General features: G+C 37.3%; 1 protein-coding gene and 1 pseudogene across 3 annotated transcripts in view; one reads left to right on the forward strand and one right to left on the reverse strand.

Annotated features, from left to right (window-relative positions):
• The window catches only part of Magi3 (membrane associated guanylate kinase, WW and PDZ domain containing 3), a 220,974-nt gene that overhangs the window by 194,671 nt on the left and 4,455 nt on the right, over positions 1-21,848 (reverse strand). The window lies entirely within an intron of this gene.
• Positions 7,928-8,028, forward strand: LOC117708038 (small nucleolar RNA SNORA17; annotated as a pseudogene).

Genomic DNA, 21,848 nt, shown 5'->3' on the forward strand with positions numbered 1-21,848 from the left:
TACACCTGTGTGTTCATATATGTATGCATGTGGAACAATTTTAGGTGTCATTCTTAGGTGTGTACATACATATGTTTATATGAATATATGTGCACATGCACACATTGAGACAGGGCCTCTCATTGACCCAGAACTTTGTCAAGCAAGCTAAGCTGACTAGCTAGCAAATCTCAGGGACCCACCCTGTCTCTACTTCACCAGCACTGAAATTACAAGAGCACACCACCATGCCTAGATTTTTTTTTTTGAAGCATGGGGTCTGGAGGATCAAATTTAGGCCCTCATGCTTTCCTTACCAACTGAATTATCTCCCCTACCCTACACTTAATTATGAGAGTTACAGAATTTATTGCAAAAAATTAAATTAACCAAAGTACAACATTCATTAAGCCAAATATTTTTACAAAATATTTTAACAATTACATAATAGCTATATCTGCCAACATTAATTTCCACCAACTAATGATGCAGCTTTGTATACACTGTATACACAATGTATACAAACACTGTAAACACAATGTATAGGAACAATGCACTGTAATACATTGTTCCTATAGTACAATTCATCTTTAAAAACCTAGGAGTTTTCCTTAACAATTCTGTTCATGTATATTAACATTTAATGTACTTGTCATTATCCAATTTTTCGTTGGCTTCTAAATGATACATTTATTCTTTGTGTGAGCGTAACCAGGTTTCTCTGAATATCAAGAACTAGCACTACACTAAGACAGTAGGAAGCTAGGTGTAGGTGTGGGGGAGGCATACGCAAGAGTACTAAGCAACCTGTGATACACAGTAAAACCCGGCTAAGTTGGGATAGACAGTGGTGGAAGACAGTGAGAAAATCTAGTGTATGCTGACCACAGTTCCTGAACTCAACTTGCATTTAATCTTCTACAAGAGATGTCAATACATGTAAGTAATGAATATAATGAATATAATGAATGACCAGCATAGGCAGTTAAAACATTCTAAGCAAAGATAAACGGGAACACTCTTGGTTTAGATTAATGCACAGAAAGAAATGAAAAAGAAAAGTAGACCACACTAGTAAAATTTAAGAGGCGGGGGACAGACAGGTAAAAGACCTTGTCCAAGAAGACTATGCAGCCATATTGTGGAGAACTTTAAATATACAAGTAGAAAAAGGTGGTAGGAAAAGTAGATTAGGGACATGTTAGAGATCACATATCAGAGTGTACTACATGCTCAGAATTCAAACCTTTGAAATAAATTACAAAGGTTTTTATGATCGACAAGTAATATTTTCTGTAGTAGACAACAAGGAAATGTGAAGCTTTTTGTATAAAAAATAATTTACATAAAACTGAATTAGCAGGACTATAGAAGGAGAAAAACAAAAGGTTGAAACCAAGGAGCCCCAGGTTTAAGGTGAGAAAAGCCCAGAAAAGGAAGTAGATATGAAAATAAACTTGGATGGGTGAGAAATAAACTGGTACCAAGAACTGGAAAAATGTGATGGGTTCATTTTCCTCCCTCCCTCCCTTCTGTTTGTCCTTCTTTCCTTCTTTCCTTCCTTCCTTCCTCCCTCCCTCCCTCCCTTCCTTCCTTCCTTCCTTCCTTCCTTCCTTCCTTCCTTCCTTCCAAAACCTAGTACTAAGAGCCTAGTACTATTTAAGAGCCTAGTACTATTTTCAAGTATTTGAGACTGAGTGAATGGGAAAACATATTCAGGAGATATTCAAGTACATACTATACCAGTCTCTGAGCTGGGTGGTGGGGAGAAAATAACACTCAAGAAAATGAGTGAGGCTTATAGAAAAGGAGAGATGGATGACTATCGAATAGAACAGTGAGATAAATGTTCAAGAGGAAAAGCGAAGAGCACGGGGAGAGTATGTGAAACCTCAGATATCATGAAAAGAACCTGATTTTACCAAGTTTTTGAATGAAAGAGCTAAGAAAAGATAAAGTGAAAACATAAAAGCAAGCACCCACAGTCCCTTCCTTAAATTACTTGGTTAACTATGATAGATTCAAATTAAGCTACCAAAAATCAATAAATGTGATCCCCAATTTAATATCTGGCTTATTTTAAAATCCATTCCTAGAATTATTTATTTGAAACTGAAATATTTGATAAAATAGATTATAAGATAAAATTGTATTCTTAAGAGATCACACATCTACAAAAGGGTATCAGTAAACTTTATGGGTGATGGAAATGTTAATTTTATACTAATTACATAATTCTATACATTTATCTGAATCAACAGAATGATACCGCTAAAAATTGGTGAATTTTATTGTAAAATATGCCTCAATAAGTCTGCCGGAGGAAGCAAGCCAGTAAGTAACATCCCTCCATGGCCTCTGCATTAGCTTCTGCTTCCTGACCTGCTTGAATTCTAGTCCTGACTTTGGTGATGAACAGCAACGCGGAGGTGTAAACTGAATAAACCCTTTCCTCCCCAACTTACTTCTTGGTCATGATGTTTGTGCAGGAATAGAAACCCTGACTACGACAGAAGTCTTCTCAGAATCTCCCACAAATGACACAGGCTATTGTCATTACTCTTGGTTGCTCAAAAAAAAAAACTAGATGTCAAGAACCTATTGCCAAAGACACAACTTTGGTTATAGGACACAGAAAAATCAAGTTGAACTGACCTGAAAACTTCCTCCCTGATGGCTAACTTTCATGGTGCCAAAATGTGCTCTGCAGGCTACTGGGAGAGACAAAACATCAAATGGCACTTCTGTGACCAACTGCATCCTACAAAACTAATCTGCCAGGTAAGATGTACCCACTGATGCAATAATAGCACAAAGGTTATGGGTAGATTTGCCATTTCTCCAGAGGAAGGGATTTGGGACTGATACTATAAATCTGCCCAAAAGCACATGGCTCAGGGGGGTTACAGGCCCTAGGAGGAAGACTACTACATCTTGTTAAATGGCATGTTGTCAAACTGCCTTCTAATCGTTAGTGTTCATACCCATAGATTAATGCTGCCCCCAACCTTGGCCAGAGAGGCTTCTCTCTGCAGTAGTTAACAGTTAATGCAGAAACTGATAACTAATCAAAGTGCTGAGAATAAGTGCTCAGCCCTAAGTGGGACATTTATATCAACAAACCCCCATCCCCAAAGAATAAAGGAACAACAAGAGGGGTAGATGACTGTAAGAGCAGGAAGAAGGAAAAAGTGCTTTTAAAATGTTGTCCTTTGAATGTGACAACTATTACACTCATGCACCGATGGCAGCTATGTTATCTGCACAAAGTCAAATCCATAGGTCAGAAAACAGTCCAACAGCAGCACTAACTGAACTCCGTGGATTTTAAAAACAAAAGAGAGGCCATGAAACCACTGGGGGTTCCTCGGGGAAGTAGAAGAAAAAGGTTGGGGGATTACTGAGTGAATGGGAAGGGAGAGTTGGGGTTGTGTATAATCAAGATCCATTGTTTACATACGTGAACTTGTCAAAGAAAAAATAAAAGTCTATTAAGGAGCCAGAGATATGGCTCAGTAGTTAAAAGGATTGGCTGTTTATCCAGAGAACGGAGGTTTTAGTACCAATACATACATGGCAGCTCACAACCATCCTTAATTCCAGTTGCAGATCTGATGCATTCTTCCAGCTTTCACAAGCACCTAACATACACATAGTGCACATACATACATGCAAGCAAAACACCAAAATGCATAAAATAAAGCTTTAATTTTTGTTTGTTTGTTTCTTGGTTTGCTTTACTTTGTTTTGTTTTGTTTTGTTTTGTTTTGAGATGAGATTTCTGTGTAGTCCTGGCTGTCTTGGAAATCACTTTATAGACCAAGCTGACCTCAAACTTAGACAGCCACCTGCCTCTGCCTCCCAAGTGCTGAGATTAAAAGTGTGAGCCATTGTATATTTTTAAAATGTAATGTATTTTTTAAAAAACAACAAGTGCCTAACCTGAAGTCTGAAATCCATATCCTATCATAATTTTAAGAGTATTTAAAATCTAAATCATTTTCCTCCTCAAGCCAGCTCTACTTTACAATATCCCTTTTCTTTTGTCATCCTCTATATTTCACGGCTGATTTACTATTGGTATTTATAATCTCTCTTCCCCCAAGCTACCTTGTTCTACCTGTCCTGAGAAATCACTCTTCTTTAAAGGTTTCCATGCTAATTGTTAACTCCTGTATAAACAATCCTACACATCAGTACCTGACTAATTATATCTTTTATTGATTATTAATATCTTGCTTAAAAATATTTGCCTATTTTTATTAGAAATAGGGTAAAGTGTAAACTTCTATGACTAGTTTTCAAATTCTTCATAATCAAATCTAATCTTGTATATACCCAAATTTATCTAAATAAGTAAAGTGCACTGATTTTAAAAAATAAAGAGGGAGATACTGGGAGTAAGGATAAGAAGTTAAAACACTAAAAGTTTTAAAGCTCAAACAGAAATATAAGGCCTATTCTGAAGTAAAGGACAAACCAATTGGTACAGAAAGAGGTGGTGAGTCAAAATTCTAAAATAAAGGCACAAGAAGACCACAGCCATTAAAAATAATCTCGGAGTAGAATGATGGGATGGGAAAGAATGAGCAACTAATCCTTCCCCAGTTACTACTCATGGATACAAGGGTCTCGCAATAACCAGTCAGTGTACATCTCCACCAGGAGTGGATGCTTAGTGAGTCAGCACTTAGTGAGTCGGCACAAAAGACGGTCATGAATACATCCACAAATTTCTGTTCATTTTAATCAATTTGTAAAGTAATAACATGGAAGGCTTAAAAATATATCTAAGCTGAGCGGTGGTGGCGCACGCCTTTAATCCCAGTACTTGGGAGGCAGAAGCAGGCAGATTTCTGAGTTCAAGGTCAGCCTGGTCTACAGAGTGAGTTCCAGGACAGCCAGGGCTACACAGAGAAATCCAGTCTCGAAAAACAAACAAACAACAAACAAACAAAAAACCAAAATATATATATATATATATATATATATATATATATATATATAATCTTTAAATTTTAATAAATATCAGAAAGACTGAATTATACTCACTTATTTTGGTTATTAGCATGACTAATATCACCAAAAAGAGTACTGGTGAAACACTTACATTATAAGGAGTTGGAGCTCAGTAACAGAAGGCTTCCCTACCATGCATGTGACCCCGAATACTACTCCTAGCACATACAAAAATATAAAATTGAAAATTGTTCCCATTTATGAAAATGTAAATACTGGCCTCAAATTTTCCTCTAATGGTCTAGAAAAACAAAATATGTAATAGTGTAATCTCATTAAGAAAATCATATACCAAATTTCATATAACAACTGAAAATAGTGCTTAGAATATGGAAGAGACTCTGTGTTCTTAATTCTAGCATATATAGCAGTGATGTACACACAAGTATCACAGGTTTTAATCTGCTTTGGGAAAGTATGTTAGGTTGAAATAAATTCATATGATTGGTTTACTACTACTACTAAAGGGGAGCTATAGATGTTTTATTCTTAAGCAGATCTAAATAAATTCAAGACTTTAAATGAATCAAGATTCAAATTGAAAAAAAAATACAAATATAGGAACGTAAAAAATAAAATCAAGATTCAAAGGAAATATCAATTTCCTTCACTTCAAAAAGACAACTTTTGCTTAAATTCTAACAAAACTGAACATTCATTTAATTTAGCAGTTTTTCAAAAAGTGGTTACTTAAAATGTATCACTGCAGAGACTTGATGGCTAAAATGGATTGCCCAGGGAGTAATCACTCACAGAGATTTCCAGTATTATCAGACTACATAGGAAAACATGTTACGATTACAAGTTGGGCTTCTGAAAAAAAGATACAATAGAGCTATATAATATCTAATATATCTATCAAATATATCACAGTGAGATGGCTCAGTAAGTATAGGTACTACCACCAAGCCTGACACGAGTTTGATCCTAAGGACGGGTCTGGTGAAGAGAGAGAACCAAATCAGTTACACACACACCCACACATACATACATATAGGTACAAAATAAATAAAATGCAACTCAATTTTTTTAAAGTTAGAGAAGACATAAAACTTAAAAACAATACTGTAAAAGTAATTCTCTGAATGCTGAGATGGGAAAATATGTGCCAATTTAAAACTACTATTCTTTTTTTTTTTTTTTTTTTTTTCTTTTTTCCCAGACAGGGTCTCTCTACATAGCCCTGGCTGTCCTGGAACTCTTTATGTAGACCAGGTTAGATTTTCCTGGAACTCAGTATGTAGACAAGGCTAAACTCACAGAGATCTCCATGGTGTTGCCTCTAGAGTGCAGGAATTAAAGGTCTATGCCGGGGCTAGAGAGATGGCTCAGCGGTTGAAAGCACTGACTGTTCTTCCAGAGGTCCTGAGTTCAATTCCCAGCTACCACATGGTGGCTCACAACCATCTGTAATGAGATCCAATGCCCTCTTCTGGTGTGTCTGAAGATAACTACAGTGTACCCATCATATACATAAAATAAAGAAATAAAATTTTTAAAAAAAAGGTCTATGGCACCAAGCCCAGCCAAACCAGTACTTTCAATTAAAGTGTGTGGCCAAACATCTTGACTTTAATACTGAACCACTGTCAGCCAGTAAGTTATGTACTGGTGTTTTACATGATCAGTTCTGGGTTTTTAAATACTTTGCTAATTTATTGGTAGCTCACTCAAGGTTTGATAATGGATTTGGGTTTTTAATTTACTTGTTGATGCAAACTCAAGGTTGATTCAGCTTTTTAAAAATGGAAATAGCAGTTCTACTTATATAGATAGGACTGCTTCTGCATTTATACCAGATTCACCGAGCTGTCATGAAGGAGGGCAGAAAGTAGGAGGAGAGGAGTTAAACTGGATACACAAAATGGAGATGCTATACTCAGAATGAGGGGATCCTATCCTAGGATGTTTATGGCACGTTTTCATGGCTAAATATTCTAGGGGTAGAAGACAAAGCAGTCAGTCTGCAACAGGCACTCCTACTCTCACTAGTCCAACACCTAAAATGTCGTCATCATCATCAGTCAGTATGACAATTCTTGTATAAGGTGAAAGCTCAAAGTTTCCTATATAGTTAACAATCCAAAGTAACACAACTGTAAGAACCAAAAGAAGAGAGTTACATATATGAATAAAGGTAATATTCAAACAATAAAATAGAACTGCTTTTAAAAATATGATAATAAAAATGGGTATAGGAACCATAGACACTTTCCTTACATTTTCCAAAGCCCACTATATTAGATAGAATTAACATAGTAGTGTAGTTTAAAGGAAAGCTCCTACAATGACATTTGAAATCGCATTATATTTAGTTACTTAGGAGGTTAATAGGAAAATATCCACAAGTAGTTTTAACAGTAGTAATTTCTCACATCAGTTTAGTATGGACTTGGATAATCAGATAATTTTACTAATATCTACTGACCACATGATGGTAAATGCCTATTGTTAACAACTGCCTATCAAAGACAGGGAAGCGTAGACATTCTAAAGTCAATACACAGAAAATAATAAACATTATGAGATAAAAGGAAAAATTAAGAGGTGCTAAATGACACTCTTAACTCTACCCTAAGACTTAGTTCTCCTTAGCGCAAATGATGCCATCATCTCTGAGACCATACTTGTCTCTGACCACACGACATCTAATACCTAATTCTGACCAAACTACAAGCCCCCAGGAGTTAGCTGGAAAGACGCAAAGAGTATTTCATATGAAAAAGTCAGAGATGTCAAAAAAATCACATATGATAATTTTATCCTTTATACAACTACATACATATTCAGTTTACTGGCAGCTTCTTGGATATATTCCATCTTATTTCTTATCAGATTTTGTTTTCAAAGTATAAGTACTATGCTTTAATTAACCTAAAGCCATTTATTTTTTTTTATGTGTTATATTTTTTAAAAAAGATTTTTAAACCCTGTCCCAAGAAGCATTACAGGTGTGGCTGCTATGTCACACGTATGTCAGTAGGTGGCAGAAAGGAGAGAGGCCATGTCTATGCTCAGTGTTCTAACCTGGCCCTGCTCCATACCTACTGCAGCACTCAAGAGAACAAGGCCTGATTTCCCCTGGGCAGCACAGTAAAGCTGGCCCCGGGAGAAATCAGGTGATGGTTGCAGGTTAGCCAGTCCCAAGGACAAGACTGTGAGAGAGCTGGTCCTGCCTCTTGTCTACTATTTGGTGGCAAGAGCAAGGAAGAGATCTCCTCCCTCTTGCCTTAGCTGCCAGCAGCAGGCTTGGGCCCTGACATGGTCATGAGAGCAGGAGAGCTGCTCTTGACCCTCACCTGCTGATCCACTTAGAACAGACCCTGCACAGCACAGTAAAGCTGACCATAATGGCAGGGATTTGGGTGAGGTAGCCTTGAAGGTGTGAGCGTTGGAGAGCTAGCTGGCCCTGTCACTTGTCTGCTATGCAATGACATGGGCAAAGAAGAGCTATCCTCCCTCACTCTTCCCCTTGCCAACAATGGCAGGTAAGAGAGCAGGCCCAGAGGTCATCTGAGCAGGAGAGCTGGCCCTGCCCCTCACTTGCTGTAGCACTTGAGAGAGCAGGCCCTATACTTTACCTGGGCATCACAGCAGAGCTGGCTCTGGGTGTGAGGGTTCCAAGTGAGCCAGCCCGAGAGCCAGAGTGTGGAGCAGGTCTTGCCTCTTGTCTGCTGGGTGGTGTTACCCTTCTCCCCTCCCTCATCCCTCACCATCTATGGCAGACAGGAGAGCTAGCCCCAGGGTCATGAAAGTAGGAGAACTGGCCATATTCCACACCAGTTTTAATACTCATGAGAGTAGGCCCTGCACCTTGCCTGGGCAGCAGGGTAGAGCTGGCCCTGTAGTGGAGGATGCTGGTAAGCCAGTCCTGAGGACATGACAACAAGAGAGCTAGCAGGCTGACCACCTCAGATACGTCTCAGGCCCAGATTCAGGGCTTTGAATTGGCCCACACCAACACTGATGATGGCAATTTACCTTGAAATGCTTAAAAAAAAATAAAATATAATAATGGATTAATAACATAATTCCAGCCACTTAGTTGCTCAGAGCAAAAATCTAAACATCATCCTGAACTTGAAACTTCTCCTTTCCTTACCAGCTCACATGGAATCCTGTCATTTCCTCCTTCAAAACATACTTTAGATATATCCACCACTTCATGTCACTGCCACTGCTCTTAATAAAAATCCAATCCATCATTAATTTTCTACTACCAAAGGGTCTCCTTTCTTCCCTTCTTGCCCTACATTGAAATCCCAGTGGCTTTTTGAAATATGTTCTCGCATCATTTTCCAACTCTGCATTTTCAGTAACTTTAAGAATAAACAAAATCCAGTCTGGAGTTTTGGCTCTATGCTATGGTAAAGCATTACTTACTCAGCACTAAAGACAAATAGAAGAATGGTTTAAAAAAAAAAAAAAAAAAAAGGCAGGAGGGATGTAAGAGAGAAAGAATATGAGGAAAGAGAAGGAAAAAGAGGAAAAGAGAAAACTCCACGTCACTAACTGTGGCTTACAGACCTCCACAGAATGTCTCTTTCATCAATTGCCTCCAAGCATTTACCTCATTTCCTAGGTGCTTGCCACACTGGTTGTTCTGTTCCTTTAGTATTTAAGATCATATACCTCTCTGAGGACTTATAATTCCCTCTGCCTAGAAACATTTACATAGCAGACTTCCTTCTAGTTATTTCAACTCATGGCTTATATGTACCCCTTCTCAGGATAGCCCTCCCTGACCACCTAGTAGAAACAAATGCCACGTGAACAGTGCTAATGAAATGTTCATATACACTGTAACATTTTATTACTGGATTAATAGGCAGATTTGACAATTTTCACTCAGTAAGAAAACACCCTTAGAGATTCATTTCTAAGACCCATTTCCAAACACCAATCACTTCTCTTTTTTAAATATGTCCTTTTTAGGGGGTGTGGCTTTTTGTTTTTTCAAGACAGGGTTTCTCTGTATAGTCCTAGCTGTCCTGGAACTTGCTCTAAAGACCAGGCTAGGCTCAAACTCACAGAGATCTGCCTGCCTCTGCATCCCAAATGGTGGGATTAAACAAGTGCACTATCACCTCCCTGCTAAAAGTGACTTTTTAAAAGGAAGGATTTGTGAAAGTCTAGTATGATCCACTAAAACAAAGGTACCAAGTAAATATAACATACTGCCTTGAAACTCAGCTTCTAGAATATTTTCAAATCCCAAAGTATAATATAAATGTGTGTGTTTTTATGTATGCATATCTAAGCCACGACCAACATAAGAAGACGCCACCACCTGAGGTTTCCACCTGACTGCAGAGACTGACAATTCACAATGTTAAAGAGCATTTCAATAGACCTGTGAGATCTGTACAAACTCAGTTTTCTCTCTGGAAAGCAGAGAAGCGTGAGAGAAACAATGTGAGCAAAGAGAAAACAAAGCTGGAGAGATGAGCAGAGGAATCAGGCAGCTGATCAAAGACAGCAGAGAGGTTCAGACTGTGAGCTGTAGACACAGATCTATGATCTGCACTGTAAGAATTCCTAAAGGCACAGGCTAAAAGTACAATGTTCTACAACACCCAGCACTCTCTAACTCTCCAAGTTATAAAGCTTAGGGCGTGTGTACAGGAACAAAAAAAAACCAAAAAATCAATTTATGTACAATCACTTCATAATGCTTATGATCAAAAACTTTAAAAATGTAATTAGTATCTCTTAAGAATTTGATCTTATTCTAGTTTAAAATAAGGTCTATGGCCATACTACCCTGAAGGCACCAGATCTGATATGATCTCTAAAACTACCATGTACTAGGACTAGAGCTGTGGACCACATGTTAATACTGAAAAGCCACAAGGCCTCTCTCTGGAAATTATTTACAGGAAGAGACTTCTCCCTCACTTCTTCAACACCTTTACCTTTATTCTAATCCCAGAAAATCTGAACCCAAATTAAACTCCTTCTTAAGGAGAGAGCACATAACCATGAATAACAGAATTCTAAACTGTTTCATAAACGTTAGTAACACAGAAATTCACAATTTCATATAATCCCATGAACAGAAAGCCAAATAGAGTTGAATCTTTAAGAGAGCTCTAGAATGATTCTAGAGTGATTCTGACATTGACAAAGGGAGTAGATGGTAGGTAGGTCCTTCTCCTCAAGGATGTGCTATTAACAACAATCACCTCTATACACAAACACCCCGTCCCAGGCATCAAGTCACAGCACACTAGATGTTATATTCCGCTCCAGGTAGTGAAGATGGCAACAGTAACACTGTGTGATTCCTTGGTATTTTCTTGCCGCAGTTTTCATAGGCAGCCTCCTATTGTCCATTTACCTGATTGGCAGAAGTGGGTGCTCTCATAGTGGGTTGCAAGGTGTCCTAGAAGTCATTCTTAGAGGCCCAGCTTAAAATTTAACCCTCTGTCCTTTCAAAAACTATGTGACTAATTCCCTATGTTCCATCTCTTTCTGCTCCCTGCACTGGTCCCTGACAGAACACTACTACAAAGTAGTGTGTGACATGTTTGCTGTAGGAAAATTTCCTTTCATATATAAACAGCCAAGCAAGCTCCCATCATTCCGTGTTCATACCTGATGAACAGCCTTTCCAAAACTGCTACCTTCTTACCTCCAGGTTGCCTCACACAGGTAAATTCTCTGTTCTTAGATAAAGTCCCCTCTCCGTGGTCTAAGCTATGTGCTAGTACTACACAATCTTTCCTTTCAGTTGTATCAACATCCATTATAGCAAGCTTAAGCCTAAAATACCCTGATCATTCACCTCACAGATTCCATAAAAATTCCCAGTCAGAAAACTTACTTTCCCTTACTATATGCCCTGTTTACTCAAAAGCAAAAAGTACAAGTGTGGCCAAACAGGCCAGAGACAACATTAGGAGTCTACCTAACACACAGCAGCAACCGAAAGGAATTTGACTAAAAGTGTTGTAAACAATCTCTTTAATAAGATAAATATTTTCTCAATGCTTAAACAACTAAGAAAAAAAGCCTACTTGGATATTCAACTGTTATATCAGCTAAAAATGTTACGATTGTTTAAATTTTAACCATAAGTTACAGCAATATGTCAGGCTTAAAATGCCCTGAAAAGTTATGGTATATAATAATTTAAATTATTTCATGTGTTCCAACTTCTGGGTTACTACTATGTCTAACCACATTCATGAATGAAGACAACAAACTGGTCTGGTACATAATGCTTAATTCTAAAAGAATATAAATTCCTTGAGGAATCTCAAATTTTCATCAGATTTCTAGGTGAATTCTTATACCAAAAACCAAAACAATGAAAGAAATGAGATGAGCTGGGTTCTAGTCCACACTCTGTCACTGCTTAAGACTCAACTTCTTTATCTTTGAAGTCAGGGTACTGACTGGATTGATGTGGTTCTCTCCAGTTGATGACAATCTTTAAGCCCAAATACAAAACCTAACAGCACAAAAACAAGAGGTAGCAACACTACTGGCTGCTTTGAACTGGCCCTTCAAAGGATTCATCTTAATGTAGAGTACTTGAAGACTGCAGAATAGAGGTCAATTTGAGTACAATAAGTTATTCTTCTATCTAGATTAAATAAATTTTATTAAGCAAAATATACTTTGAAAAGAGTTCATGCTTATAAAAGGCCATTAATTTCAAAACATGCTTAATTCTATGTTCATTATAATATTTTCTCAGCTATCAGTCTCAAGATAAGTGTGCTAACACCTACCTACTGGGTTAGTAAATTTTACAAGAGGACAGGAAATATGGGAAGGTACTAATATCAAGTCATTCCAAGTAAGTTCATTCTAAAAAAAAGTATCCAGGTTTTTTATATAACTGCTTAAGCCATTCACTTATAAATGTAACAATAATTTATTCTAATTTTCTATTTGATTAATAATCTTCAGTTTAGCTGGACAAGTTAAACTGTACTACTACAAGCTTCGTTTAGAAACAGAATCAAACAATGAATCTTTTATTCTAGTTTCTGTCCAACATTTTACTACATTTAACACCCACTCAATTTAAAACTGTAGGTGAAGGCAGCTTTTTTCAGACATAATGAACTAATAATATTCTACCCAGTGAATGAAAAATGAAGGCCTAATGATGCTCCTGTTCATGGTCCTCACCATGAGAAATTTTGTATGTTCATCTTGCTGAACCTCAGTCTCCTTGTGTATACAGGGAAATTCCTAAGGAAATGTGAATGATAGCATTTATGTCCTTATAAGCCATATCATATAGGACAGCTAGTATATATCATGACAAGTTCTCAAGGCAAAAGCATCAGATTAGATTTGCAAAGCAGTGGTCAGGAACATGAGGTTGCCACCAAAAGGAAGTTGAATATCATTTCTACTTACCAGTACTACATCATAAGATAGCTCTGATTAGCTCTAATACTAAAAGAAATTAAAATTTTTATTAGTATGTATTCCCATCCTGTCAAATATTTAAATTGGTAAATAGACCCACTAGCTAAAACAATAAAATTATGACAAAATATTCTGCCCAAAACTACTGAAATGTAATAAAATATAGTTTTGTGAACAGAGATAAGAAAGAATGGATTACTGAAACAAATTTTATGTAGCTCAGTCAATACATGGAATTAACATTGGAGACCTCTAGACATTTGAGGCTTTTGAAGTTGAAGTAGTAATTTCCAAATATGGCCAAACGATATCTCTAGAAGGTATAAACTAATCTAAAAAAATATATCTCTGTTTTGATTCTTATCAGCAAATCATACACAGTCCAAAGATGTTTCATGTTTTGTTGGAATTGGGGGTGGGGGGAGAAATGGTAGGGCTCTTTGGGAAATTTTCTTTTTGAGACAAGGTCTCAGACATCCCAGGTTAGCCTTAAATTTGCTACATATCAAAGGCTAACATTAAACTCCTGATCCTGCTGCCTGCATCTGAACCAAGTACTAAGACTGCAGACAGGTGCCGCCACACTCAGCTGAAGATGCTCATTTGTACATGTATAGTCACCAATAACCTATGACCATTTACTATCTACTAAAGATCTAACTATTGACACTAGGCAAGCCCTATAAATTAAATTAAAATAAAAATTAATATTTAAATTATTGCTTTTAGCCAGGTATGATGGCACAGACCTGTAATTTTTATCACTCAGAAGACATAATTGCAAGCAAAAAGATCATGACTTCAAGGCTGCCTGGGCTACACAGTAATGCTTGTCTTGAAAATAAAATCATTTTATATTACAGAAGCTGAAAACATTAATACTGTAATTAGAATATAAAAATAGCATAAAATTTAAAATAGTGCATTTTTAAAACAGTACAAAATGAGCACTCCTCCCTCTCTCAGGCTCTCCACTCTTTCTTGAAATATCTCCACTGCCCAGTAGAGGAAGGGGAAAAAACAAATTTAACAAAGAAACCAGATTTTATTCTGCATTGTCTACCAAATTGCTTTTTGGTTATTAAACAGGTACCATATCTTAGACTACTTTAGTGTTTCTAAGTTAAGAGTCAGTAAGTTCACCTATGTATAACTTCTATGAAATTATAGTTGAAAGGTGCAATTAGGGAACTATTTTAGTTAGTTACTATTACTATGATAAAATACCATGACCAAAAGAACTTGGGAAGGAAAGGGCTTATTTGGCTTACACTTCCACATCACCATTCATCAGCAAAGAAGTCAAGACAAGAACTTAAACTGGGCAGGAAACCTAGAGGCAGGAGGGGTGCTACTTAGCCTGCTCTCCACTTGGCTTGCTCAGCCTACTTTCTTACAGAACCCAGGACCACAAGCCCAGGCTAATTAAAATGCCCTACAGCCAGATCTTAAGAAGGCATTCCCCCTCTCCCCCTCTCCCCCTCTCCCCCTCTCCCCCTCCCTCCTCTCCCTCTCCCTCTCCCTCTCCCTCTCTCTCGTTTTGTTTTTCAAGACAGGATTTCTCTGTGTAGCCCTGGGTGTCCTGGAACTCACTCTATAGACCAGGCTGGCCTTGAACTCAGAAATCCGCCTGCCTCTGCTTCCCAAGTGCTGGGATTAAAGGCATGTGCCACCACTGCCCAGCAAGAAGGCATTTTCTTAATTGAGGTTTCCTCCTTTCAGATAACTCTTGTTTGTGTCAAGCTAATGTAAAATTAGACAGTACAGGAATCCTTTGAAATAACACAATAATAATACGGTCACCCAGTAGAGGTGTTAGAGAGAGGACTGAAGGAGCTGAAGGGGTTTGCAATCCCACAGGAAGAACAATAATATCAATCAACCAGAACTCCCAGAGCTTCCAGGGACTAAACAACAAACCAAGGAGGAACCCATGGCTCTAGCTGCAAATGTAGCAGAGGATGGCCTTGTCAGGCATCAGTGGGAGGAGAGGCCCTTGACCCTGTGAAGGCTTGATGGCCTGGTGTAGGGGAAATGAGGGCAGGCAGGCAGGCAGGAGTGGGTGGGTAGGTGGAGGAACACCCTCATAGAAGCAGGGGAAGGGGGATGGGATGGAGGTTCTGGGTGGGAAGAAATGGGGAAAGGGGATAACATTTGAAATGTAAATAAAGAAAATATCCAATAAAAAAAGGAAAAGAATGATACGTTCACAATTTACATCTAAAAACACCACTACTTTAAAAGCAAAACACTGGGAAGCAATTAGTTTAGAATTTAATTTTCAAAATGGATAATAATATCAAGTTTTAAAACTTCATAGTTGAACTAGAAGAGCAATCATTTTCTTACTACCAAAGTTACTAAATAATCCTCCAAAGTAGTCCCTCTACTTTAGAACACAAAGCACTGATTTGGGGAGTCCCATTTGCTATTATATGGCTTTTACTTCTGTTTCTGTTTTTAAGTGAGAATAGAACACTTACAAGCAGTCTCTATTGAACATATTCAAGCATCAGTACCTCATCTTTCTAAACAACTGAACTTTTTAAAAATGTTTTATTGCAGGAGGTCAGGTACAGTTAGAGGCTAACCTATTATACATTGCAAGTTCCAGGCTAGCCAGGACTAATGATGAGATCCTCAAAAGGAGGCTGGGGGACTGCAGAGATTGTTCAGTGGTTACAAACAAATGGTTACTCTCCCAGAGGACCCAAATTCAATTTCCAGCACCTACATAACAGTTCACAGTTTCCTATAATTTCAGTCCAAGGGCATCTGACACTCTATTCTGGTCTCTGAAACCAGGCACATAGAAAGAAAAAAAAACATACAAGCAAATCATTCATACATATAAAAACACTCATATTATACCAAAATATAATTATTGAATTTGTGCATGCCTGTGGGGTGAGGGGGTGATGGTGTGAGGGTTAATGGGGGGAGTGTGTATGTACATGCAACTATGTGCCTCAACATGTGTCTAGATGTCAGAGGACTTAAAGGGGGAACTGATTTTCTACCATTTAGATCCCAGGGATCAAACTCACAGGCTTGGTAGGAAGCACTTTCATCTGCTAAGCCATCTCACCAGCCAAACATCTAAATTTTTATATAAAAGCATTTCACATTTCAGATACAATAACATTTGAGCAAAAGATTTGATAAAGTCAGTCTCAGCTTTGTTCTACAGCCTGTTTTTGGTTTGTTGTTGTTGCTGTTGTTTAAATTAGTTCTATATCAACTATATCCAGCTGTTGGCTTCAAGGTAGGAGATAAAGTGATTTAAAGGAGGCCATGTTCCATGCTGTCTGCTTAGCATCCCTTCCTTTTAGGTACCCCCTTCTCCCTCCCATTCTTGGAATTCTGTTTTAGTGATACTGTGCTCTGTACCTGGCTGCAAGAATGGACATGCTATCCCAACCTGCCCAATCTCCTTACCCCACTGCCCTGTCTTTACAGCAATGGGTCAGAGATAAGCACAAAGCATATCAAAGTCCTTTCATGATTTGTTATTGGACACCATAAGAAAAGATGAGATGCTTTAATGATCTCTATTTCTAAAGGATTCAGAGCTACCTTTCATGTCTTGCTATAAAATTCTGAAAATTTGGCATGTGAATTAGGTTTTGCTTCTTGTTGTTGTTTAAATTTCTTGCTGAGATCTAAGCTATTTATTACAAATTTCCTGTGCATAATTAGTTTGGGTAATTAGATCTAAAAGGGCATTATTTCTCTAGGACTACTCTATTCAAGCACAGTTTTAAAAGTTATTTTATCAAAAAAAAAAAAAACAAAGCTATTCTAGTTAAGTTCAGAAAATAAAATAATAAAAACTTGTGTTTTTCTCCCTTATAATGCATTTTCAATTCCTAAAACTACTTTAAACATCATCATGTAGTAAAATTCAAGTTTTTATATTCATATATAGCCCCTCACAAACTTTCTGGAAGGAAAATAATTATGAGCTTAAAACTATACAAAAAAATATATAGCAATAATGAAGAGTTATGTAAGATGCCAGAATCTTTAAGTAGATCAGTTACTATTCATACTGCAAATGCAAGACAATAAGAACATATCTTAGTTAGGGTTTCTACTGCTGTGCTAAAACCCCAAGCAACTTGAGGAGAGAAGGATTTATTTCATCTTACAGTTGCCCACCAAAGCTCATCACTGAGGAAGTCAGGGCAGGAACTCAAATAGGTCCCGACCCTGGCACAGGAACAGAGCAGGAGGTGATGGGGGAGTGTTGCTCACCGGTTTGCTCCTCCTGGTTGCTCAATTTGCTTTCCTATACTGCCCAGGACCACCAGCCAAGGTATGGCACTACCCAGGATGAGTTGAGCCCTCCTACATCAATATTCATTCATCCATCAAGAAAACACATCACAGGATTTTTTTCCACAGGCCAATCTAGTGAGGCATTTTCTTGAGGTTACCTCTTCCCAAATAACTTCAACTTTTGACAAGTAGATATAAAACTACCCAGCACAGAAGACATATTCTTTTTAAACAGAATTTCTTCCAATTTCATGTTATTAAAAAAAAAAAAAAAAAAGGAAAAAACTCTCCCCAACTAAACTATAGCAGGAAAATTTAACTCCCCTTTCTTTCTTTTTCTTTTTCTTTTCCTTTTTCTTTTGATGACCCAAGGAGTTTCATTAGGATCGCTTATAGAAACGTGGATGAGGGACTGTTTATAGGAGCACAGGCACTGTATGAAGTGGCTACACCACTGAAAAATGACTCTGCCTTACTTAGCAGCTATTAGTTTTGTATCCTCAGGAAGGGGTAGGGCCCTGAGAGTTCCTCCTCTGTCCACAACAAAATGTAGTCAAACACAATCTTGTACAGATAATCATAGGCACTAGCTGCTGAGTTCAAAAGCATGCAATGCCCAAAAGTCAGCATTCTATATAAAGCCCCACTTCCTCTGGTTCTTATATTCTCTTTGCCTGTTTTTGCATATGTTCTCTTGAAGGCTGAGGTTACCTCTTCCCAGTATATGTGTATATACAAATATATACATAAATATACATATATACATGTGTGTATCCCGTATATGGTTGAGCATTCAATCATAACATGTTCTCATCACTTTGACCAGTTATAAGCCTCTGCCATCACCACTGTCCCTAGCAAAACGAAGCTTCTCTGAACAAAGTCAACAGTATCACTAACCTATGTAACCCTTTACATTTCTGAATCTCTAAACAGTATCTCTAACACATATTAATAAGTGAAGTAAGTAACTAAATCTACTAACACAGACTGCCCTTTCTCAGGTGCTTAGATTTATGTTATGACTGAAATTACAGTCTTCAAAATGCAGTCTATACTCTCTTAGCCATGTTGAAATACCTGAAATGGTAGAGGGCTTGCTCCTCAGAACCCCTGTTCTACAACAACTAGCTGCATAAAATTACTGGGATAGTAGAGAAATAAATATATTAATGATGCCAACCTTGCCACTAGAAGCCAGATGGCTGGCTAAGTCAAGCCAAGGTTAAGATGGAACTCTGTTTTCAGTTCCCTTTTTTACTACTTGCTTTCCCATAAAATTTGTTGGGTTTCCAAAAAAACCCAAATATGCCTATTATCCGTAAACAATTAGTATTAATGATGATATTTCAAGTACATTATGGGCAAAATAAGAATATTCATGGTACTATATTATGAGTTGAATGAGACTAAGCTAAAGACAGAAATATCATTATACATCCCAACAGCATTATTACTAGAAGAAAACACATTTTAAGTTAGAACTTAGAACATTATCAGGAATAATTCAAAATAGAACTGTCTCTATACTTAAACAATTAATAGAATTCCCCCTCTATTTTCTAATTATCATATATTATACAATATCATTTTGTGCATTTATACTAAGAAAAGTGCTTTTAATATACACATATATAAATACTATTGTAATGGAACATCCTATAGATATTTATAGAGTAAACATTCTTGCCCTGTATTTTTCTTCTTATCTATCTACTACTAAAAATGTCACTTTTCAACTAAACTAAAACCTATCTATCTTTCAAAACCAAGATAAATTCAATTTTTTCCTAATTAACTTCCCTAAGCAGGCAAGTCAGAAAATAAGGACAAGGTGTCAGGACTCTATAAGGACAAAAACAAATGACACCTCTCTTACTTCATATACACATCCAAAGTTTCACTATTAACACATGACATTTTATTTTGCAAGTGACTCACTGAAAGTGGTGTTCAATAAAAACACAATAGTTATTCAAACATGAAGGGTATGGGATACTCATTCTAAAAATGGTACAAAACAGCATGTAGTGAGCATCATAAGGACTTTTTAAAAGACGTTTATTTGTTTGGTCCTCCTCCCCCCTTCTTTTTTGTTATAACTTAAGAACAGAACAAAATCCTTGCTAAGATATTCTCATATTCTCCCCTGCCCTCACTCCTGCCTTCCCTCAACCTCTCATTGGGATACTTCTAACTATGTAAACCAGGCTGGCTCAATCCTCCCACCTCAGACTACCAAGGAAGTAGACTTAAGGATGCCTACTGCCACACCCAGTTCAAAGTAACTTTTTAGAACAGCACACTAAAGAAATAATTAAGTTTACTCTTCACCAAAATTCATATTAAATCTCACCTGAAGGGTTTAAAATAGTAAGGAAAAAGATGAAATAAGTAAAAACTTTTCCTACAAGAACTGTCTACCAGTGAATCACTCAGCTCTCAGACTTTGTGTGCTTCTTAAAGATACCATTTCTGACTCTTTTGACAAGGTTAGTGCTAGCTGCTGTGGGGACATTATTAGATGTTTGAGGAGGGAGCATGTTCAGTAAGCTGATTTTTCACTTTCTCTTTATAAACTAAAAGAGGCAGCTTTTCATGGAAAACTTTCAAAATAATATTGGGTTTTCAGGACAGAAGAGCAGTGAGTGGTTTTGCCTTTTTTCCACTACAAACAAGTCTCCAAAGCACCAACCTCCACACTGCACAACAAATCACTCTCTGCAACAGTGTTAGGTCAGAGCACCCCTTCCCTATCAAAATGCAGTATCTAAAGAAATACTTCTCAACATTTCAGGTAACATTTTTAAAAGGTTAATTCAAAGTAACATAGTTGTAGTTTTTAATAACAAACTTCTTATCTATTGTTAAAACACAAAGTACCAAAAGTTCACTTTAAAATCAGTAGAGTTTGATAGAGAATAAGAGTGGCTCAAAAATGAAATTATTGGGTGTGGTGGAACACAACTTTAATCCCAGTACTTGGGAGTCAGAGCAGGAGCACTGACCACAAGTTCAAGGCTAACCAGGGATACAGAGCAAGAAAAGGCCTGTCAAGGAAAGGAAAAGAACAGAACAAAAGAGGAAGAGAGAAAAAGAAGGCTGAGGAAGGGAAGAGCCTATTCTCCTATAACACTGCCCCAAAACACAAAACACTAAGTACCCACAAAATTTTTAAAAAGGACTTCAGGGATTATACTCTAAAGTCACTATACGACATTATCCACCAAAGAGTAGGCAATAACCTTATAAGTTAAATACTCAAAAATATGCATGGTTTACCATAAATTTACATAAATTAGAAAACAAACTTTTTAAGAATGACAAAATAAGTCTCATAACAAGTGGTTTATAAAGTAGTCCCCACATCAGAGGAAAATAACACATATTTCCAGAAACACAGTGTTGTGTTGCTGTGTTTCATGAAATTCAGTTTTAGCAATGACTTGAATAAAACAAAAAAAGTAATCTGAAATTTCAAAGGGCCAAATATTAAATGTGTGCATTTAATAAAAAGACAGCAAGAAATTAAAGACTTTCTAAAAGACATCAACCTAAGAAAGATTATGTCTAAAGACAAAGGGAATGTACTGGCTAGTTTGATGTCAACTTGGCACAAGCTATAGTCATCTGAGAGGATAGAACTTCAACTGAGAAAACAGCTCCATGAAATTAGCCTGTAAGCAAACCTGTAGGGTACTTTTATAATTGGTGACTGATCGGGGAGGCCACCCTTGGGCTGGTGGGCCTGGGTTCTATAAGAAAGCAGGATGAGCTAGCCATAAAGAGCAAGCCAGTAAGCAGCACCTCTCCATGACCTCTAGGTTCCTGCCCAGTTTGAGTTCCTGTCCTGACTTCTTTCAGTGATAAATGGTGATATGGAAGTGTAAGTAAATAAACCCTATCCTTCCCAAGTTACTTTGGCCATGGTGTTTCAGCAATGATAACCATAACAAAGATAGGAAACAACAATCAATAAAATTTGAATGATATGCTAGAAAAGTAGCCAAATCAAATATACTTGGATTTAGTACTCTGACAAACTGCTACAGAAAAAAAGTGTTTGGGTATAAAGATGCTAACAATGTTAACCAGTTCTGCTGCTGCAGCATATGTCTCCTACTCTCATAGGAATCCTGAACCTGAACCACTAAATTAAGACCTTTGGGTGGAGGAGG

This window comes from Arvicanthis niloticus, chromosome 4, assembly GCF_011762505.2.
Source record: "Arvicanthis niloticus isolate mArvNil1 chromosome 4, mArvNil1.pat.X, whole genome shotgun sequence".
Taxonomy (NCBI): domain Eukaryota; kingdom Metazoa; phylum Chordata; class Mammalia; order Rodentia; family Muridae; genus Arvicanthis; species Arvicanthis niloticus.